The 16,782-nt window shown below is 58.7% G+C and overlaps 1 long non-coding RNA gene across 1 annotated transcript; it reads right to left on the bottom strand.

Moving 5' to 3' along the window:
- Nucleotides 1-1,618: 1,618 nt before the first annotated feature.
- Nucleotides 1,619-16,310, bottom strand: LOC141567948 (uncharacterized). The gene is made up of 5 exons (XR_012490991.1): nt 16,071-16,310; nt 13,662-13,789; nt 13,421-13,590; nt 2,646-2,846; nt 1,619-2,462 (listed from the first exon to the last, which is right to left on the bottom strand). It is a non-coding gene; the product is annotated as an uncharacterized LOC141567948 (long non-coding RNA).
- Nucleotides 16,311-16,782: the final 472 nt, after the last annotated feature.

Here is a 16,782-nt window from a genome sequence, read left to right as displayed (position 1 = left end):
CCCTGTCCTGCCCTGCCTGTTGAGAAAAGATCTGTAATCACAACCATTGCTAAAAATGCAGTCAAGTCAAGCCCCAGCGCTGCCTGGGGACGGGGACGTGCGGCCTCTCATCCTCTCTGACGTCAGTGGGACTACCAGTGCCTGGAAGCCCTGCCCAGTGGTGTGACATCATGGGTCTGGGCCTGCACGGCAGGCACTGGGGAACAGAACGACAACACTACCCAGCATCCAGCTGCCAAGGGACCCAGCAGGGCCCGCCCCGCCTGCGGGAGACAGCAGAGCCCCTGCAGGGTGACACAGACTCTGAGACTTCCCTGCTGCCACCTCCCCCCCGACACGGGGACCTGGCGCTGCCCCCATGGTGGCTGAGTCAGCTCGGGGCCATGTGATGGACATCAACCCAAGCCTCCCCTGACTGCCTGCTGCTGTGGTTGGGGGTGGAATTCCCAGAATGCAGACTTTCGGGTCGTCCTGGCAAATCTGAGCTTGTCCCTGGTCAGCTGACACCTGGGCAGGTTTCTGGCCTCACTGAGCCTCATCTATAAATCGGGGTGAGGGCACCCACTGACAGGGCTGTCGTGAAGATTTAACGAGATGCCCTGTGGATAGCGTGTCGCAATAAGGGCTCCATTCTTGGGGGGTTAAGTGCGAATATTTAGGAGAGGGCACCAATGTTAATCAGGCCCCGTCCCAAGCCTGTGTGCACATCACAGAACAGTGTAGAGTCCCTGCCTTTCGTTGATTCACTAAACTTTCTGAGCCCCTCTGCCCATGATGGCTCACGGATGGAACGAGGGTGGTGGTGAGTGTGAGGCCAGGGCCGGCGGGCGCCTGCTACTTGCTCCAGGGCCAGGGCCCCGCCCTCTGTGTCCCCACACGGCTGCTCTTCCTGACAATCACTTTGCTGCTCACTCCAGATGCCGCTGCAGTGAGTTTCTACGCCTCCTTTGAAGCCCCTGAGAGCCAACCTGACCAACAGCATCTCAGAGCAGGGAGGCGCCCCTACTGCTCCCAGAGACCATCTGCTTCCTGCTCCCTGTGTTCTCTCAGTGCTGTCCTAGCATCCTGCTCCCGCCCGTGACACGCTGTCATCTCCCCCACTCACTGTAAGCTCGCTCAGCCAGCGGCCTCCTGCTGGAAACCTTTGTGATGTGAGTTTAACAACGGGCTCCCTGGCTGACCCGCTGCTCTGGGCTCTGCCCCTGAAAGGACCTGGACCACGACACGTCCCGGGCTGCCCAGAACAGTGGAGGTTACGCTGTCGTCCAGTCATTAGAGCCCCTTTCACCCACCAGAGAGTCTGGGTTTGAAGGATGAATTTCATGGTCACCCTGGGCCTGAGAACCCCGCACAGGAAGGCCAGTCTTCCCAGCCCCTCATTCATTTTCCCAGCTGCGCTGTGGGATGTGGGTGGAAAGCTGAGCCCCAGCCTGGGCCTGCGTTGTAAGGGGCGTGGGAAGGCCCAGGTGAGAAGAGAGGTCCGGAAGTACCCCCACAAGCAAAGTCCTCTCCCTGGACACTTAGGGGCCTCCGGGACTTATTTAGCGAAGGAAGCAAAGAATAAAGGCAGTGAGGATACACAGATGTGTGTAGTAGGCGCTATAGGCCAGGAGGAAATCATCAGACAGTGAAGCTCTGTGTTCCCAGATCTGCGAGAGTCCCCTGGAGACACTGAGCTCCCAGCCCGTCCCCAGACCCCCCTCCAATATAGGCAGCTGTCACCCTGACACCAGCCAGGGTCCCTGGACCACAGACACACACACACACACACACACACACACACACACACACACACACACACACTTGCTTAGGAGCCTGGAGCAGGTGGAGAGCTGCCTCTGTGTCCAAAGCTCTCAGCTCAGAGAGTGACTGGGTAACCTTAGCAACCAGTCCCTGCGAGAGACTCATTGAGCCTGGAGGGACCCAGCACCTCATGCAATTTGTTCAGCAAACATTCAGAAGCCTGTGGGGAGCCAAGCGCTGGGCTGCGCTCTGGGGTCAGAGGTGGAACGTTCCACAGCGGAAGCCACACTCACCTGGAGGCCAAGGGAAGCTGTGCTGGCAGCCAGAGAGGATGCTGGGATGGAGGGGAGCCAGGAGCACTGCTGGAGCCGGAGGTGCCCAAACCAGGTGCCGAGCCTCTGACCTCGGGCTGAGGGTCAGCCAGGCCGAGGGGAGGAGGCCAGTGTAGGCGGGGAGAGACGTGCACCTCGAAGATGTTTGTAAACCTTGAGTATTTTGGCAGGCCTGCTTAAAAAAATTACCCCAATTTTGGAAATAAGGCCAAAAGTGACCCCTGGTCCTTCAGGTTCGTCTGAGAGCGTTGACTGGCAGCCAGGCCCACTGGCCACTGGAGAGAGAGCGCGCTGTTCAACTTGCTGTCACCGCTGAGTAGGCCCCGTGGGCTCCGTAAGTTCAGGCATTAACGTGTGGGAAGGTGATGAGCTGCAAATACTTTTTATCTGGAAGGGAAGACAGAGCCACGGCTGCAGGCTGACTGTTTGATGGCACACGAGCACGTCTGTGCCCGACGGCAGTTATCCCAACATTCTTTTCCCACCAACTTACGGTATGGTTTCCTGCACCCTCCCTGACCCAGCTTTGCACTGAGTAGTGGATTAAATAAAGCTCAGACACGTGCTTACTGTTTATGTAGGGTAACCCTCGTTGATGCTTGGAGGTCTTTCCGATAAAGGATTTAAATCTTGGGGGCTCTTCTCAGCGGGACTTGCTGCTTCACTGGGCAGGAGGTGGTGGCGGCGTCTGCTGCTACTCATGACAGTGTAGAGGAGGAAACACTTTTTCTCTACCCTCTTAGGTTCAGTGACTGGGGTGGGTGAATTAAACTAACAAAAAAACAGATGAACAGGAGAAAAGGCATAAAAATATTGACATTTACTTGATGTTAATGTTTTTATTTTTATGTGCATTTAATCCGGGAGGGCAGAATGTGATCAGGGAATGCTTTCTGGAAGAGGTGCCACCTAGACATAGGGTAAGAGTTAATCAGGCAAAGACAGAGAAATGAGTTTTCACAGTAGAGGAAATATAATCGCAAAAGCCTAGACACATGAGGAGTGGTTGGGCAAGCCCACAGAGGAGCCGAGATGGTGGGTGGGAGGAAGAGGACCCAAGTGATATACAGTCAGGCGTGAGGGGCCTCTCAAGGCTTTATCCTGAGGGCAACGAAAAGCCACAGAGGACTGTGGGTACGAGTGTTGACTTGTACTTCAGGAAGATGAGTCTGTGGCAGAACGGAGAACAGATCACAGGGGCTGGGGAGCAGGAGCAGGCATAAGGCCGAAAGCCCGCGAGTGGGCCAGTATGGCAGCCAGGTGCGAGGTGCCGATGGCCTACGCCACGGGAGTCATGTTGGTCCGAGAGGACGCTGGCAGTGGTCCAGATGGTGAACCTCGGTTCTGACTACAAAATAAGGCGTGCTCGTAAAAGTGGAGCGACAGAGCCTTTACGGCCCAGACGCAGGGCACTGCCCCTTCCCCAGCATGCGGAGGACGCTCTGGACAGGCCACCCTGGCTGGGGCGGCCGGGCGCAGGGTCGGCCCCTGTGGGACATGGCTTCCCCGCAGGACAGAGGAGGCGTCACTTGGCATATGTCTGGGGTTCTTTCCTGGACGCTGAGCCTAGACTCTTGTTGCCCACCCCCCAACATCTGAGAGCTTTCTTTATCCATCAAAAAAAAAAAACCCTTTTGCTTAAAATACAGTGAATCCCACTGTCCACAGCTAAGAACCCCAATGACGTTAGCAAAGTGGTAACCAACGGGCAAAGTGCTGGAATGACAGGCTCAGAGGCATAAACTGGGTATGGAGGGGACAAAGCAGCAAGTGGCTGATAGACAGAGGGACAGATGGGGCACCAGGGGACCGGAAGTTTCAAAATTATGTGTCAGAAATAAAGCCTCTGGGGCGGCCGTTGGTCAGATGGCTCAGTTGGTTAGAGCGCGAGCTCTCAACAACAAAGTTGCCGGTTCATTCAATTCCCACATGGGATGGTGGGCTGCACCCCCTGCAACTAAAGATTAAAAACGGCAACTGGACTTGGAGCTGAGCTGCGTCTTCTACAACGAGATTGAAGGACAACGACTTGGAGCTGATGGGCCCTGGAGAAACACACTGTCCCCCAATAAAATGTATTTAAAAAAAAAAGATAAGAAAGAAAGAAAGAAAGAGAAAGAGAGAGAGAAAGAAAGAAAGAAAGAGAGAAAGGAAGGAAGGAAGGAAGGAAGGAAGGAAGGAAGGAAGGAAGGAAGGAAGGAAGGAAGGAAGGAAGCCTCGAAGAAGCTGTGGGGGGAAGGGGAGTGTGGGCAGTTCAAGATGTGAGGGCAAGAGGGTTCCCAGGCAGATCTGCTCATGGAAACAGGCAGCTGCCCTGTCGTGGAGGGGATGTCTCCGGAGTTGAGTCAAGGACCAAAGAGGTAAGGGGATTGGATGGGGCTTGTCCACAGTCTTTGAAATCACTTAGTAATGGAGGATGACAGACCCAGTGCAGAGCCCCATAAAGAATGAGGCCCAGTAACCAGCAGGAGGCAGGGGAGTGACTGAGGGGAGAGGTGGCAACTCTGGACGGGAGGGGCCTCGCGGGCACCTCGGAGACTGGCCCTGCTGAACAAGGGCCGGCCTGGTGCCCCCTCCCTGACTCAAGCAGGCCCTCCCCCGCACGGCCCCTAGCTCCCTCTGCCAGGGCAGCAGCCTGCCACCAGTTTCAGGCCCTTCTGGGGAGGGAGGAGGCTTGGGTGGGGCTGCCAAAGTCAACACAGCCGGCTCCATGAGCAGGCACTGGTCTGACACCTGCAGGCCCAGGCTTTGGCCTCTCCTGGGTCACCTGGAGTTTCTCTCTCCCTCCTCTGTGTCCATCGTGCAGTCTGGTCACTGATTTTCAGGACCACAGACCTGCCAGCCTCCCCGCCCTACCCCCACGCCCCAGACAAGCCCTGGAGATTGTATCCTCTAACAGAAACTCCCTGCCCCTCTACGTGTGACTTTAGTCTCACACATAAAAGCCTTGACCTGACACGACCCTCCAACTCTTCACTGTGGGCTCCTGGAAACTTCTGCCACTTCCTCTGATCCTGACTGTTGTTTTGTCAGGACCCCTTGCAGTGAGGGGACTGCTGTAGCCCAGACCTCCAACTGCCAGCACATTCTGACCTGAGGTGCTTTCCCCCCTCAAAAGGCCGTCACGCCAGTGTCAAGGTGGCCAGTCCCCACCGAGGTGACCATTGAAGTAAGCCTGTGTTATAGGGAGGTTATGCTAGTAATGTTGCGGGGGTGGGAGGGTGCATCTAGCACTTTCTGCTGGTATTGCCCCCCAAAATGAGCCATTCTGGTCTCCGCAAGGCTCAGCCCCAGCCCCTGGATGTGCGTCTCCTGGATTCCTCCGGCTGAGCCCAGCTCCCTGCCCTAGAGCTGCCCCGACCTGGAGGGCACTCCAGAGTCAGGACCCACCTGGGCAGTCACATGGAGACAGAAGATGGTGGGGAGAGAGGAGGTGGGCGAGGGGGGGCGGGCACTGGGTCGGGCAGAAGCTCCACCAATCCGGGCTGCCCTCCCTTGCTCTGGAAGGGGAGCAAAGCTCCGCTGTCTCCTGGGAACTGATTTGTTTTGCAAAATCTGAGGGTGTTCTGCATCCAGGCCCAGGCAGCCACGAGAGCAGGTGATGGCGGCAGGCCACCCCTCACTGGACAGACGGCTGCATTGGTGCCCCCGTCTTTCCTACTTCCAGTGTTCTCCAAGCCTCCCAACCCCCAGATACTCTGCACCCCAAATCCCTCACTCCTTACCCTGGTACTCTTTCACTCAGGTGTGGGACCTGACAACAAGGAGCCAGCCCTTCCCCTAAACAGAGGGGGGCCCCTGAACCCCCATACAGCCTCATACGGGTAAAGACTGCTTGCATTTGGAGTGAGTCAGAAAGGGGCGCACTTGCACCCTCTGGGCCCAGCGTGCCCCTTGGGCGGGCAGCGGGATGTCACTAGTGCCCTTTGCCCACCAGGGGCAGGCTTGGGGGAGCCGCCAGCTGCCTCTCCCAGCACTGCCTTGCCCCTACCCACACCAGGGGCAGGGCTGCCCTTCCTGGCGCAGAGGCTCCCTGCCAGGCGGTCCCCAGGCTGCACAAAGAGCCCTTTGTCTGGGTTGGAAACAATTGTTCTCCCCTTTATGGAAACATGGGCTGCGTCTGGTAATGAGGCTCTGAGAGGCAGGATCAAAGGGCACAGCAGTGGGTGCTGGGGGTACAGAGCTGTCCTCCAGCTGCTGACAGCTGTCATCGGCCCTAATCCTACTTGCCCAGAGCCCACTGAGAACACCCTTTCTTCCCTGCTGGGCCGTGGGAGCTTTGGAGGGGAAGGGAGCTGGGGGGCCAAGGAGGACAGGGTGGGTCTCCTCTCCTGGCACCCAGGGCTCAGTTTACAGGCCTGCCAGCGCGGCACTGGGTGTGAACGTGCAGAGACGCACCAGGTGAGAGAGGGTGGTGCCTGGCTTGGCCCAGGGCCAGCCCCCCACCCAGATCCTCAGTCAAGGTGGGGGGGCAGCCCCTCAGGTCCCAGGGGCCTCTTCTCCCCATTTGCTCTGCCACAGGGGGAGGTCTGCCCACAGCCTCTGCCTGTCACCAGCTCCAGCCCCCTGCCTCCTCCCACTGCCTCTCTGTGCTGCACCTCACCTGTGGCCCTCCCCACTTCCCCCCACCTCCCACGTGGGAACAATGGGGGGCTGGCCTCCAGGGGCCTTCCCTTCTCCACCCCCCCACGCATCCGGGGCTGCAGGCCCAGGACACACAGCCTCCATGAGTGGATCTCACACGCCTTTTTTAGAAACCCAACAAAAACAAGTCCTAGGTCATGTGGGGCTGGAAATCAGTCCTCCCTCAAGGTTGGTGCCTCCTGGGCCCGTGTTACAATCAGAGCACAGAAACCACATGATCAGAACTGGAAGGAGCCTGAGGGACAAGCCCAGGGCTTGTGACCGCACTCGCCCAATCACAACCGTGCTTTTGTGATTCCAGGGAGATTGTAGATTCTGTCAGTATTTCAAAATAACGCAAAGACCGCCCACCTAGGTCCGTCCACATCATCTCACAGACAGGGAAACTGAGGCTCAGAGAGGGGCGAGCTCTGCAGATTTAGTGGGTACAACGTCCCAACCCCTGGCCACAAAGGCGGACGGACCCCTCTCTGTCCTCTGTGTGACTTGTCTCCCTGCTGGCAGCCACCCACTGAGGCTCATGACCTTCTCCAAGGTGAACATTCATTAAAATGCCTGGGAGACCCAGTTCCTCCCCTGAGGAAGCTTACAATCAATCAGAGATGGACTAGATAAGGGCTAACATGGGGATGTGAACAAACACGCAGCCTGCGCCCTGGGATTCCATCAGAAACACGCCCGAACAACACGCGGGAGAACTGGAATGGGACGGAGGGGCCCGCAGCCAGGCCGGCGTGGGCAGGAGCTCCACACCTCTGCCCCTGGCTGGCCACGGGTCGGGCATTGGCGACTCCCAGATGAGATACACGAGGGACCCACAGGGTGGCCAGGGACAGCCGACCAGGTGGCCAGCAGCACACCATGTAAGAACTGAGCCCCAGCCTGGGCCATGGTGTGGCCTGGGCCGTGCAGACAGAGGGAGGAAGCAGGGTCGAGGAGTCAGTCCGTGAGTGAATGCGTTTGGGATGAAAGCAGAGGAACAAGGCTAAACTGCAATGCCAGCTGCCGAGAGCCAAGCTACAGGACCAGAGTCAAGGCCCCGAGGGAGCTCGGGAGGGACACAGGCTGCCTTTCAGGGGACCGTGACACAGGCTCCTTGCTGTGCTGGAAACCTGACTTGGGGGCAGAGTTCCTGACAGCAGTGAGACTGGTGGGCTTGCCCAGTGCATCCCACCGCTCTTATCAGCTTTCTCTAGAGCTGTATCTCCCTGGACTTCAAACAGCTGCCTCTTATCTTGGCCCAGCCCAGGTACTTATCAGGTTCTAGAATAACAGCTTTCCAGGCTGCTAGGAGCCCAGTGCCAGGTCTGCAGCCTCGCGTGGGGAAGGCGACTGTGTCTGCCCTCCCTTCACTCCCCACGGCCCAGTCTCCCAGCCTCCCACAGCCCCTCATCACAGGGAAGAGAGACAGGGACAGGCTGAACCTCTATCGAGCCACCTCGGGGAGGGGCAGAGCTAAACAACTTAATTTAGCCCAGGGGTCCACGGGCTCACTAAGCTCTTAAGGGACAGGTGCTAAACCCCCTTGGCCCCTCGTCAGGCCTCCTCTGAGAATATTCTCGGCTGTGACACCCTTCAGGGAGGGAGAGAAGCTTGCCAGGGAGAAGGAGAGTGACTTCCCACCCTGCCCTGGGAAGTCACTCTCCCCTGCCCAGGAGCACGTCACCCTCAGGACTTTGCAGCCAATGCCCAAGGGGGAGATGAGGCATCTGCAGCATGGCCAGGCCTGGGGTTCAGCCTCCTCACCACCCCCAGCACCCAGACTCCCCACGGAGCTCAAGGCGAGTCCAGGAGGCCGGTGCTGACACGGCCTCACCCACCTCGCACCAGGTGACACTTGGCCCAAAGCCCTGAGACAGGAGCAGGGGGCCAGATGCCCGGCACCTTGGGGACAGGGCAGGGGCACAGCATCGCAGGCCCAGAGGGACTCGTGCCAACTGCCCTCCCCACTGTCTCCCCTGCATTCACTGTAGGGATGTGTATAAACTTGGGGTCCTAGAAACTTCCGGGGACATCTGTCAAAGTTGGCTAGACCCCCTACTTCCTGGTACCATCACACCTTAAAGCAGACACCAGTGGGGAAGAGAAGCAGAGGCAGAGGCAGAATTAGGGACAGTGAGCCGTCACCCACAGTAAGTACAGGCCTGTGTGACTGGAGCACGGGGACGAGGTGCCAGGCTCAGGTGAGGCGGGAGCCGTGGACTCAGATCACACATGGCCGCTGAGCTGGGTCACAGAGCTTGGACTTGACCCTAGCAACACAGGAAAGTTGTCAAAGGCTTAAGGAAGGGCCGACAGCAGCAGATGTGCAGGCTGGAAGACCCTCTGGCTGTTGGGGGTGGGGAAGGGCCCTCCAAGGGGACAGACACAGACGTGCAGGGAGGACACGGGCACCTGGAGAGAGCCCACAAGTGCACACGCATTTCCTCAGTACGAAGACCATGAACGCCAAACTCCCAGCAGATGAGGGTCCTCAGAAGTTTTCAAGTGTTTGTGAAAAAAGGGTCATCGTACCGCAAAGGCTGGGCCAGCCTCCAGCCACAGGGTGAGATGCAAACCCGTTTCTGGGCCAGGGGCCCGGCCTGGTGCTCCAAGCCCAGGTCTCCACTCCACGGGGCAGGCTGTCCCCTCTGCCTCGGGTGCCCCTCTACCTCCTGGCAGCGGTCAAGAGCTGGCACTGGGCCTGGCACAGGGCCGTCTCCTAATCAATATGTTTGTTTTATACATGGTGAGCTAATGGTGCCGTCCGTTACCTCCCACTGTGAGGAGTTTGGCTTCCAGGTTCTGCAGTGACATGGTCATTGGACATCTCCACCCAGGCCGCGCTCCTTGAGGGCTGGCACTGGGTCTCTTTTGGGTTGGTGCCCCCCACCTGGCAGAGCAGAAGCACTCACTCAGTGCTTGCCGTGCCTGACGCCTGTCTGAACCTTCCCCTCTCACCGCTCCCTGCCCTGCCCCCCACCACACGCTCTGCAGCCAGTGCTTCCTCCAGGGACCTCAGGCAAGTCCAGCCCCAAAGCCCAGCTGCACCATTTAGTGACGGCTAGGGCGCCCTTAGCTTCCACCTCCACCTGGGAACTGTGGGCAAGGACGGCACAGACCCACCAGGGGGAGGGAGGGCACAGTCAGCTGAGACTGGCGTCCATCGAGCCAGGGCTGACCTGCTGTTTCACACCTCAGAGGCCCTGTCCTCGGAAGGCAAGATGCCCGGGCGCGGCAGACAACAAGGACATCCAAAGCGAAGACAATGTTTTTGGGTTTATAAAACTGAGGAGTAAGAAGGGCAAACGGAAGGCTGGCTGGCCAGAGTGGTGACAGTGTCGAGGGGCCTCGAGGCTGCTGGGGCGCGTGTGCACTGGGGTTGCAGGCCAGCCAGGCTCCTCTGGCCCAGGTGGGCGACTGTATCATTTACTGTCCAAGCTGGGGGACCGCTGTGAGCAGTCACAGGGGAGCCACGGGCAGAGACCAGGACGGCCCAGGTTCCGTGTGGTGATGGTGACGCTGGCACTGGCTCTTCCGGGTGGGCGTGGTGTGAGGGCCCGAGCTTGACCTCATTTGATCCTCAGAGGTGGAATGACCTGTTTTACAGGTGGATGGCACCGTTTACAGGTGACTGGATGAAGGCATACGCCAGCGAGGTCGAGTCACCCAGACGGTGATGGCACAGGAACTAATGGCAGGTTCGGTGTGCCGTGTGGGGGCTCCACGTGGGCCTTGCCGAGACCTGGGACCCTGCCTTCCCCTGGAAGCCAGCCCACCTGACCCGGGAGGCCGTGTGCCCCAGCCCAGCTGGAGCAGACCGTCCCGCGCAGGCATCCCTTCTTCCTTCTGGGCCCTCACATCCCTGTCCCAGCCCATCCCCTGGGGGCCCTGCCATGCATACCCCTTCAACTACCAGCTAAGACCCCAACCCAGGGTGTCTGCTGAGCTCCAGGCTTCACACCCAGGGGCTCCTGGGAACCTCCATGCCCCTCGTCTTGAGGCAAAGCCCCCGGAGGGGGCTGAGGTGACCTCTGGCATGGGGCACATGTGCCCCATGGGGTCCGCTCAGCAGAGCTTCTGACGGCTGTTGGCAGCCATGAATGGATGTGACATAGGGCGGGTCTCCTGAGAGCATGCTGAGTCCCAGGCGGGGTCGCAGATGGTTCCCATAGATGCAGGGTGGTGACAGGGCCAGGCTAGCGGCATGAAGGCCTCAGGGGCTGGCGGGGAGTTTGGCGTGAGTGTCACCTCGTGGTCGTCCCCTGTGGGACTGTGGCCAGAACTCCAGACCACCCCCCGTATTTACTGGGTGTGGGTGCCCCAATTTTGGGTAGTAAATTAGTAAAAAATGACAAGGTCTGTTTGATTAGGATTTTGGGCCCTGAATTCTTTAACTCTGGTGACAAGGCTGAGTCTCCCCCGCCACCCCCGGCAAGGCGGGCGGCTTTCTTTCACAGGAGGTTTTCGTCCTGCATCCAAGGGGACAACAGTGGGCCAACGAGTCCTTCCTGCACCTGCTGCTTCTCAGACAACTTCAAGTCACAATGATCAACGTGGCACCGGGGACGTGGGGGCCACCTGGGCCCCGCCACCATGCACCCCACATGCAGTGTCTTTACCAGCGTCTGACACCCGCATGGCACACGGGTCACAGTCATCCAGCAATGACAGGATTATTAAGTCGGTCTTTCCCCAGTGTCCCCTTCTGTCCCAGGACCCCAGCCAGGGGCCGCATGGCGTGGAGTCGTCTCAGCTCCTAGGCTCCTCTTGGCTGTGGCAGATTTGGTGCTTCCTCACTTCAAGCATTTGAAGCTTTTGTCCTGGTGACCTCAGTTCCACAAGCCACTGTGACAGGGACACCGCCGCCGGGGGCCCCCACATCCCTAGATGCTCTTCAAGGGGCTCTGACCACCAATAAGTCTGCACCGCATCCGTTGGGCCACCTGCCATGGGAGCCTTCTCGGGGGCCAGCCAGCCCTCTGTTCTGTGTCCCTCGCCCCGGAAGAACCCATTGTTTCCTGACTCAAAGCCCCCAGAGCTCTGGTCATTCATTCACTCTGCGCTGGCTTGTTCACGTTTCAAATGATTGTTACAGAGCAAACACTGTGCCGGAGACGCTGAGGCTTCGCAGTGAGCACCAGAGACCCAGCCCTCTCCACGGCGCCTGTCGCAGCCTGTGCTGGATGACAGCCAGCCATGCATTTATTCATTCATCCAACAGACTGACTGAGCAGCTACTCGGTGCCAGTCACAGTGCTGAGTGCTGAGTGCCCAACAGTGCTCAGAGCACAGTCCCTGAGTACTGCGGGTGGCTGAGGCTGGCACTTCAGCCCACAATGAGAAGTGGCGTGGCGAGGGCTCTGATGGCTGGATGGCAGGATAGAAGGAGGGACAAGGGAGAAAGGAGAGGAAGCGAAGGGCGGAGGGCTGCTGTGCAGGAATCTGAGCCCACGCCTCGTGTCACCGGAGTCTAGGCCACAAGGACAGAAGCTGCCTGACTCTGCCTGGTCCTATGAATGCTTCAGTGCCCCACAGGTGTTCGTCGAGTCATGCAAACCTGTCGCCCAGTGGTGGCCAGATTCATCAGGGGCTCCCACTCGGGCCTGCCCAGGCCCCACGCCACTGACCAGACACTCAGGGATGCACCCGCCTTGGTCTCCTGCAGCTTCCTGCCCGGCCCTCCCAAAGCCCCTTGTGGGGTCAGCAGGGCCTGGCCCTCCAGATAAAGGGCCGTGGGGAACGAAACCAGAAAGGGCAGTTTTACTAGCTCCACACCTGCCTTCATTTCCCCAGGATATGTTTCCAGTGGGGCCCCCAGGCCACCCACTCTAATCTCGCCAATCTGCCCTCCTGGGGAGTTTGTCTCCTAGGACGACCCTGAGCAGGCCAGGCCCAGCGTGGCCAGCCGGTCCTCCACAGGTACAGCTGCCCTGGGTGCTGCGGCAGCCACGATGACCACCCAGCTGAGGGCTTTGCAGGGTTCTTGACTCGAGCCTATTAGCAGAGTGCTGTCACCCAGCTCGGCCAGCCACCAGCCACCGGAGCAGACGTTCTGCCCTGTCCTCTGGCCCCAGGCCCACACACCACAGCCGCCCACACACCAGCGGACCAGCTCAGGTTACACCGCTGTGTCCAAGGTTACCAGGACGGGTCTGGGTGGGAGGGCCTCCCATCCCCCAGGAAGCGGGTGCAGGATGAACACAGCAGGCCAGGTCTGAGGTCTCAGAGCAGTTAGAGCATGCGGTGGCCTGGTTGGCATAGGTACCAGGAGCTAGGGCAGGTGCCCTTCCCTTCGCCAGGGTCCACTGCGTGGTGCCTCCTCAGGCCACTCTGGGCTTGTCGGTACTTGCTCTGTGCACCTAAGACAGCCTCCGTCCAGCCCAGCCCTTCCCTCACCTACCCCCCAGGCCTGGGAAAAGGGTTTCAGAAATGGCGGCAATCCCAGCGGCCATTGGTCTTCGGGGCCTGCACCTACTGCTGCCTTACCAGCCTCTGAGCGAGCCCCCGACACCATCATGCCCTCTCATTCTCACATAATCCACCAGCAAAATACACCACACACAGCCCCTCCCTCACCACCTCCCACCCTGCGCCCCACGCCCTCCACACGGCCCCAGTGAGCGCTGAGAGCCACTGTCAAGTGGGGTCCCACCGAGCCCTCAGATGACAGCCTGCTCTTCACATATTTGCTGGCAGCTCCTGTGCCTCCTCTGTCTCACCTGGGTCCCCGGGCACTGCTGGCTTCAGCACGCAGCAGTTCTGTCCCTCCAAAGTACCCCCTTGTCCGTCTCCAGGCCCAGCTCCTGCTTCCTGTTCCCAGAGGTCACGTGTTCCCTAGACGGGTCCTCGCTCACATATCACGTGCTGGGAGAGGCCTCCCTCCAACACCCTGCACAAAAGAGAGCCTTTCGGATTGTGCCTCCAGCATGTGGCCCGTCACCCCATCATCAGAGCACGTACCTTCACGCGGAACGACTCAGGGTCCTTCTTGACTCGGCTGTTACCTGCCCCAAGGTCCCCAGGGCACATACCTTCTCTGTCACGGTCACATTGTATCTTCAAACGAGAGCTGCTCAGTGGAAACGTTTCTGAGAAAGAAGCAATGCAAACCGTTTACATATTGTCCCACACTTACACTGAACTCCATGCCTCCCAGGTTTCTGGGACGTATTGGAGACGGTGACACACGGTTGAAACATCACGTGTTGAAATAACAAAAAGGAGTGAGGCATGCTGCTACACGGGGAACCCTGAGAACATGAAGCCAGTCACAAAAGGCCACGGGCTGTCCAGTTCTGTTGTGTGAAGCGCCCAGAACAGGCAGATCCACGGGGCTGTCGGGGAGGAATGGGGATGGACTGCTAATGGGTGTGGGCTTCTTTTGGGGTGACAGGAAGGTTCTGGAATGACATAGTGGGGGTGGTTGCACAGCTCTGTGAATACACCGAAAAGCACTGGCCTGCACACTTTAAAGGGCGAATGTTATGGCAAGTGAATTAAACCTAAGTACAGCTGTTATTTTTTTAAAAGCAGTACATGGTTATTATACAATTCAAATGGTGCCAAAAAAGGTAAAAAGAAGTAATGAAAAATCATCTGAAATTACACCCCTAGAGATAACAAGTGATAACCTATTGGTGAGTGTCCATCAAATTTCTCTGTGCACACAGACACACACACAGACAGACACACAGACACACAGTCACCCTCAAACTATCTTGAGAAGAAAACACGCCCTCGGGAATCTGGGCTCATGCTGTGCTAGGGTCTGGACAGGACTGTGGTGATGAGGACACCGGGGGTCAGGTTTGAGACCCTCCAGGCCATCCTAACACCCCAAAGAATCACGGGAACTCTGATGTAAGGGGTGTCGCCGGCTCTTTCCACACCCCCTCCATCCTGACAGCCCTCCCTGCGAATGCGTGGAGCCCTGCTCCTGCTGTGTGTGGACACTGGAAGGAGACAGGGGCTCACGTGGGGCTCGGGGGAGCTGCCGGGGCGCCCACCAGGTGTGCGTGGCAGGCAGTCAGAGCACAGAAGAGGCCGGGCGGAGAACACGTGTCACGTGAACTTGGTGGTTAATCCCACTGGAGGAAGAAAGGTCTCCCACTGGGTCACACCCAGCCAAGGCCCTGGGCCGACCTGGATCTGCCTGGAACACACCTGGGGGCTGCAGACCCTGCGGCTGGACACAAGTGGCTCTTCTTTAGGGTGAGAGCCTCTGCCTCCTGACTTTCCACCCAATGGGCCTCCCTTGACACCTCCGCCCCTCTCAAAGCTCAGGGAGGGACAGAGCCCCCTGGCTATAAGGCAGGACGAGTCCAGCCACCGTGCTGTGGGTGGTAACTAACTGGTCAAGGGGGCCAGTGGCTCAAGCGTGGATCCTACTGCCAGCTTTCTTCTCTCTGCCTACACCTCGGTCTCCTTCTAGGAAATGCCCGCTGAGGAAGGAAAGTCTTGGCCTCCTGCCCCTGGGGACTTGGACGTCACTCCCTGGCCTCCCTGGGCAGTGAGCCCCTGGAGGCATCTTGCACTCTCGAGAGGGTGAGTGCCTGGCACCAGTGCTGCCATGGAAGGAGCTGAACTAGATCCCCAGGCCCCAGTCACCTGCGCCCCACCCCCAAGGCTCTGCCCGACCTGTCCTACAGGTGCTTCTGGCTGGGAGCCAGCAGGGACCAGCGCCCAACTCCCTTACGGGAAAGAAGGATGTAAACAGAGGACAAGGGGCAGGTGGAGGACAAAGGCAGCGGCTCTTGTTGGCACCTCACTCAACCCCAGACTGCTTACCTCACACCCCAGGGGCTGGCACCGGGCGCCGGCACCTGCCCCCACAGGTGTGGCACACAGGGCCGCGAGCTGCCCATTTACCCCCCATGATTCTCGCGGGGCTGCCCAGGCCGCTGTGGTCTCCACTCTACGTGAGGCCCTGCCAGCTCGCTGAGGCCCAGACACCGCTAGTCAGCCATTGGCCAGAGCACGCCACACGGCCGCTCAGAGTTGAGGAGGCAGGTTAGGTTTCGTTTTCCGTTTGGGGGACGCGAGAGGATGTGGAGGCTGGAAGGCTGAGGACATGTGAAGGGCATCAGCCACGAGCAGCTGGGAGCCGGGGAGCAGGAGCACGGCTGCCCGCCTCTCAGGGCCAGGGCCTTCAGGAGGCGACGAGTGCAGGACCTCACGCGGCATTCTGCGGGTATTTACCGATGATGCACCCGCCAGGCACTCCTCCGGTGTCCGAGTCCCCAGTGACCCAAGACCCCTGCCTGCCCAAGGGACGAAGGGCATTAATGTACATACATCAATCAGTGTGCCGTGCGTTAGGTGGTGATGGGAGCTGACAGGGGAGCGGGGCGTCTCAGGATGGCCTCCTACCTGAGAGGAGAGTATTGAGTCAACACCTGAGGACAGCGTGGGAGCTTCACAGTGAACCTCCAGAAACAGCTCGGGGCCCAGCAAAGAGGCCACACAGGCCCCAGGGGCCAGCTTCAGGGGCACGGACGGGAGGACAGCCGGTCTCTTGTCAGGGCCTCTGAGGGGCTCCGTGTGGACTCTAGTGACAGCAGAGGATGTCACACAGCGCCGAGGCTCAGCCCGGACCGCTCTGCCTGCTAGGCTATGGAGATAGATATTACTACCTTATTATGTACCGTATATATCACTAGCACCTTATTAGTTAAATGTTAGCCATTAGTTTAACATTTTTTAATTGTGATACAATGTACATAGAATAAAAGTTACTGTTCTCACCGCTTTGAAGCACACACTTGGGTGGCACTCAGCACGTTCATGCTGTCCTGTGACCACGCCCCTCTCATCTTCCCAAACCGAAGTCCGACCCATTAAACACCAGCCACCAGGCCTCCTGCACCCCGGCCTCACCCTCTACTCTCCATTACTCCAGGGACCTCTGTGGGTGGCAGCGTCAGAATCTGCCCCTTTCTGTCTGGCTTACTTCACTGGTCATGTAAAGGGGAGCGTATTTAAAAGGAAAACGTGAGAGCAAATCGTAGTGGAGGGGGTCTGCCGATGAGGCCGTGGCACGAGGTGACTGGAGACTGGGAACCGAGCGGCTAGAAGAGCAGCC

This window comes from Rhinolophus sinicus, linkage group LG12 (genome assembly GCF_036562045.2).
Source record: "Rhinolophus sinicus isolate RSC01 linkage group LG12, ASM3656204v1, whole genome shotgun sequence".
Taxonomy (NCBI): Eukaryota; Metazoa; Chordata; class Mammalia; order Chiroptera; family Rhinolophidae; genus Rhinolophus; species Rhinolophus sinicus.
Note: the sequence above shows the minus strand (reverse complement) of the source record. Positions and strands in the feature narration are given on the sequence as shown.